We start from the raw sequence: 6,477 nt of genomic DNA on the forward strand, positions 1-6,477 counted from the left end.
GTGAGAATAAAGATTTAGTAATATTTACTGTGTTTGGCTGTGCCCTTCTCTGAGCTGGGCTGCTTCTTTAGCATCTTTTTTTTACCTAAAAATAATTGGTCTCTTTCTTACCCCTTCCAAATTCCAAATTAGAATTTGCCTCATTTAAAGTAACCAGCAGTGACATTAGCACTTATAAGTAAATTTGCATAACGCAAGTGCACAAACAGTAGCAACTCCACCTAAACCAAAACAGCATGTTTAACAGCAATGTTTTTCAGGTTAACCCATCCACCACCCACTATCTTAGTGAAAAACACATAAACATCAAAGGGATTTTACATGTGAACTTTCCGAACAGCCTTATATAGAAAATTACCTCATTGTGCCACATCTAATTGTACTGCTTAGTTTGCTATGATTTTTTATTACTTTGTCTAACATTTTTAATATACCATAACAAAGGTGTTTTAGGTACAAGAATGAAGAGTGGGCATGGCTGAGGAAGTTCTTGGTTTCTAATTTTTTTCTGAATAGTGAAGTATTATGTGCCAAAATGGAATGTGTTATGGCAGCTGCATCACCTTTGTGTATCTGTACAACAGAGCAGCTGAATGAAGTTACTTCTGCACTCATCAGTTGGGAGAGTCTTCTTAGACATTCTTTCCTCTTTCAAATATGTGACAGATGGATTCTTCCTCAGTTTCTTAACTCAAAGATACTACATGCTCAAAAGTTGTAATATCTTGGGTAAAATTGCTGGTTTCCATTACAGCAAAAAAAAAAACCTCAGACACTAAGCTAGACCTTGTCTTTTTGCCCTAGTATGACAGTAGAGGAAGCACTACTGATTTTAAACAGTAAGAGATTGTAAAAAAAACCAAAACAAAACATAAATGTGATGTTCACCAGTTTGTTGCACTGCATTTTTTATATTAATCATTTGCAGACTGTCATGTAAACTCATATACAGGCTATCAAGGTCTAAAATTTTTTGACTAATCAGTACTGTTCATCCTGATTGTTTTTAAACTGTATATTTCTAATCATATTTTTTTAACTTGGATTGACAGAACGAAAGTTTATTTTGCTGAAGGTATTTTCAAGATAAAGCTTCGTATTATCTTGTAATAATAATTAGTTCTATATGCATTTGTGTGTCATTTGAAAATACTGCAAATTACATTTGATTTTATACAAAATACTGAATAGTGAAAAGTGTAAACATGAACTGTGTAAAATTAAAAACAATCAGAAGGTTTTTTTCTGTTTTATTTCCAGTATTGATCACAAAGCCATCATATCTGTACCAGACTGACTCATATGTGCACTGAAAAAACACAACACACTCAGCTGCCTGAAAATCTTTAATTAAAGCACAGATTCTTAAGACACATAGTTTTTAAAAAATAGAGATTTTTCTAGCTCTACATATCCAGGAACTCACACTGGAAAACAGTACCTGCATTTGAATTTTTGGGATAGTTACACAGTGAAAAAAGACAGTAAGACAGAGCAATGGGATTTTAGTGATTTCTCCTTCCTCTATGATTATATAGTATCAATTTTTAGAAACAGGCATTATCTTAAATACTCTATACTTTTATACTTACCACAACAGTGAAGACTTCCCAAAATAATTAAATTTTTAGGAACACAATTTTTGCAAAAGCATGGGTGATGGCCTAGCTTAGTCTTTTGAAACAATATCTAACAGCAAAAAATAGTGACCAACTGAAATACTTATCACCCTTACCTACACTAGAAAATGCAGAATTTGCACACACAAACCACAGCCTACTTGACAAGCAAGTAAACTTCTGCTTGCCTCAAAGATAAGAGTTTTATAGTTGAAAAATCTGTGTTCTTCTGTTGTAACGTGATCCCTTCCAAACTTACATTAATTTTAAACACATTTTCCTCACAAACAAGCTGCCTGAAGAAGTGAATGGTGGAGAACACCAATTTATGCATGTGATGCCCACAGGAAAACAGTTAAGCCCTATCACCCCCGATTTGTTCTGGGGTTGGTTTCATATGGATGTGTCTGATTAATAAGTCCTAAATCCTAAATATGGAATAAGGCCAAGAGAACACAGACAAGGGTGATGTGCTTTGCAAGCTCAGGGAGTGATGGACTAGAGCAGTTACAAAGATGACTTTATCTCAACTCAGAGGGAACATGGGGTGGCCTTTGTTTTGGACAAATGGCCGTCAAAGTTTGAGTAGATCAACCAGTACTTCTTCAGCAAGAAGGAAGACCAGGCCAGCATGGGGACAATGAATACATAGAAATAAAAGCCAGACAACTGCCATAAGAATTTCAAAGAGAAAAATGGGCTTTAACTGATCAACCCTCACATTCCTTCTTGACACCTGAGGACACCTGATAGGATGACAGTGAGGATGTATTCAATAAGGACTGGTAAAGGGAGTCATATTGGTATTGTGAAGGATCTGTGTCCTGCAATTGCTATATTAATTATAATATTATGTTTTTGTGTTTTCAGTATACTTGATATCACTCTAAACCAGAAATGCCATGACATGAACCATCTCCAATTAAGTAAATCTGGTATTAAACAGGACACCCTCCAGCCATGGAGTATTTCCCAGAGCCTTGTCAAGTGTTGGACTGTCACGCAGGGGGTGGAAGAAGGCACGTAGAAAGTCTGTCCTTTAAACAGCTCCATTCCTGGTCCATGTCCTCTCTATCAAAGTCTGTCCTAGTTCTCAAAGCTGATAAAGATTCCAGAGAGGCCAAGCAGCCACTGGTATTTTTGATATCTCATCCCAGCATGTGGTGGCCCTGCTGCATAAGAGCAGAGCAGCAGATGAAAAGCTCTTCTGTGTCACTAGCACCTCCAACTCCCTGCTCTTCCAACCATGCCAGTTGCCACAGCTCAGTTACAGCACTAACAGGATAAAGTGGCAAACCCCAAAGTCCTTGTACCCTGACAGCAAAATGGAAACAGACCCTTGGCATCACCTATTACTAATGCAAGAAAATCCAAAGTGAGAGTGATGCCAGTAGCAGGAGGGTAAATAATGAAACATCACTTACCCTTGTGAGCTTGCTTTTGCCTCTGTCAGTGCTTTGATGCCATTCTTTTAAGATAGCAGAATAATTCCATTGTTTTCTGCTCCCTGAGTTCATGTTTTGCTAGACTAGATTGATCTTTCACCATTCTTCCCAAAACAGCATGCACACTGGACTGAATCTCTAGACAGTACTCAAAACACATTATATTTGTCCTGCTATCATGCTTCTAGATGCTTTTTGTCCATCTCTTTACACCAGCATCATATCTATTTTAAAATCAGCTACTATTTAGTGTTGATTTTTTGGAATTCTATCTCTTCCTCCCACTGATCAGATCTTTCTAGCCTCTCGTCTTCTTTCACTCTGGTGGCAGTTTCACAATAGCCTCTAAGGTTCCAAGTCTTTGTTAGAGCTAGCAAAAATTCTGCAAAGAAGCATTCAATCCATAAGCAACAGAAAAATAACTAAACAACTAACAAGTATAGAATTCCTGAATCAGAATGTGTCAGCTTATTATTCTCTTCTGCCATGAGGAAAAAAAAAAATTGTACCTTGCTGTTATTTTTATGTTTTAGCAGAACTATCCTGCTGATTTAATTCCAGTACACAAAATTCAGTATTTTTCATTCAAACAGTAACTACTGTACAAATCTCAACAGAAGAACTACTATTGCTACAAGCAAGCAACAGTTAATTGAGTCCTGTTAACTAGCTGTAAAACACTGTAGAGACAAGAGAACACAGATTATGAACAGTCACATTAGTTAGTTTTACTAGTAACTAGCTTTGTTATCTAAGCAGGGAGAGCAGAAATTTAATTCAATTTATTTAGCACTGGTTCATCTCCAACAGTCATTAAATATGATGCAGTATCTGAGGCTGCACTGAAGATACAGATCTGCAACACTTGTATCACAAATTCAAAAAGACATTTGTTGAAAAATAAAAAAAGAGAGAAATAAAAAGCTGCTGAAGATAAAATGTATTTCAAAGTAAATTCTAAGTAACACAGCCAAAGTGTAACAGTTGTTGCTTCCTCCAAAGACTGAAGGCTGCCCCCCTCCAAGCACAAACTGTTCAGTACTTGCTCAGAATATGCTACTCAAAGAGAAAAAGCTCTGATTTCATGCCCAATATTCAGTGATTGAAACATATTTTTTTATGCAAAGAATAATTTTTCACATTCAATTGTTGATCCACTGATAAAATCAGCATTGCATTGCTTCCAGCACTGCATGTACATATATATATATATATATATAAAAAAATATATGTTTGTGTATGTGTATATAAACACATATATTCAGTTTTTCATACGAACATGTGTGTATGTGCCTGTGACAGCTCTGGAAAAAAAAATGAAAAATTATGTGAAAATTGTATAATATAAGATTAAGAATAATCTTAATGGCATAAGTGTACTAGAGGTACAGATTTTGAGTTTGGGCCCAAAGCACACTTTTACCCCAAGGCCTGTTTTCATACAAAAAAAGTGCAACCAGCTGAAAGCTCATTTCTTATGGGCTCAAATGCCCAATATTCCTATTTATCAACTCAGGGTTTTTACTTCTGAGTCTCTTAATTCATTCTTTGGTATTCTTATCATTAAGCACAGACATTTCTCTCCTCTTTCTTCTAAAGGCACTTTTATATTAATATATGCTTGCCAATCCTAAACTGTAGTACTGCATATGATTCAACTGAACAACATCATATCAACATTATCATATGTAAATGACAATCATGAAGAAAGGTGAAATCCTCTCTTTGCAAACTTACTGCAACTTACCATGAATCTAAATTTTAAACCTGAAATGCAGCAGTTTTTCCTAGGCCACTCACTACATTAGTCCAAAGAATAGCTGGGAGCAGTGCAATAAAGAATAACATGACTAAGACCTGCAACACAATTTAATCCCTTCTTAATATGCATGCCATGTTCTACTAGTGTTTGTGTATATATTTACACCTGCTGCCAACTGCTTTACACGAAGGAGGAAAGCTACACCAGCCGTGACAGCAAATCTGTGCTTAACAGATACAGCTATTCTGGTAGCCTAAATATGACAGATGACTGAGATTTACAGTTCTGTTATCACAGCTAGGCAAAGAAATTGCATCACTGTCATCACTTACAATTAATTTCTATACTTGGATATACCATCAACTAGAGAAACTCTTAAGCCATATTCAAGGCTGACAGACTGAAAAATAAAATTGTCACACATAGATGCTCTAACTGGTGGAACGAGTAATCAATTACACTAAATCTCATTCTCAAAAAGTTTTGGATTGGATGGGTTGTATTTTTTATTTTAGGTTGGTTAATTTGTTCTGGTTTTAATTAAACAGTTTTGTAACTAGCCTTTTTTCCTTTTAACCAGGAGTTTACAATCTGCTAACCAAAAGTAAATTATACAGATACATTTTCACAAGTCATTTAAAGCATTCCCCAAAGTACCTATTTGTCATTCTGTTTTGAAAGGCAGATCAAAGTTAAAGGAATAAACAGTAACTTTGCAACAGCAGGAAGGAAATTGAAAAATAAAACAATTCTCTCAGCCTTCTCAGAGAACAGTCAGACCTAAACTGAATGCATCACAGCAGATTGAGCCCAGTAGCACAGCATAGCAAAGACTTAATTTTTAGCAGAGAAAGGGAGGGTTACTTTTAAGTATATGAACACTTTCCTTTGCAAAAACAGGTCAGTAGAAGAGAAGGCTACATTCAAAACATGACAGAAATAGAAGGAAGCCCTGCAAAGAAGCTCTTCACATTTCTATGCATACACTCACCCCAGCAAGTAAAAATATAAAAAAAATTTCAGACACATTCTTCCCTGTCCAATGGAAAAATGGGAACAAGAAGGGAAGAACAAGCAAAATATTCCAAGAACCTCACGCACAAAATCACTTATATTCCCCATTGATTAAATTGCCATTTTTGGCAGAAACACACAACACCGGTAAAAAGGGCAGCATCAGGTAAATCTTAAACTGCAGGATTTCAAGTAACACCGTGTGACTACAAAGTGAAGGAGGTGTGCATTATTTCATCCCATTCAGTTACTCAAATAGCAGCAGCATGGGTTCCTCTAACACCAACACTTCGCTTTTGCACATTCTTCCCACTGCAAGTCAGAGCACCTCTATGCCACAATGAACTTCTTGCAGAATAAAAAAATCTCATGTTATTTAACAATGCAAAAAAAATACCCTTTGGACTGAACTACTCTGCAGACCATCTGTTTGGAGCATACAGAAATGAGTCTTTATAGGATGACTACATCCTATTTGAGTAAAGCCTTATCAGTGAGAAAAGTCTTTTAAGATTGTGAGTGCTCTTGGAGCTTACTGCAAAGAAAAAGTTTTTTTCTTCTAAGTTTCATTAACTATTAACTCTCAAAGGAGACTGCTTAGAAATGAGGCACAGAACTGGAAAATGTGGAAGGCTTA

Source organism: Passer montanus, unplaced genomic scaffold (genome assembly GCF_014805655.1).
Source record: "Passer montanus isolate IOZ18808 unplaced genomic scaffold, ASM1480565v1 scaffold7, whole genome shotgun sequence".
Taxonomy (NCBI): Eukaryota; Metazoa; Chordata; class Aves; order Passeriformes; family Passeridae; genus Passer; species Passer montanus.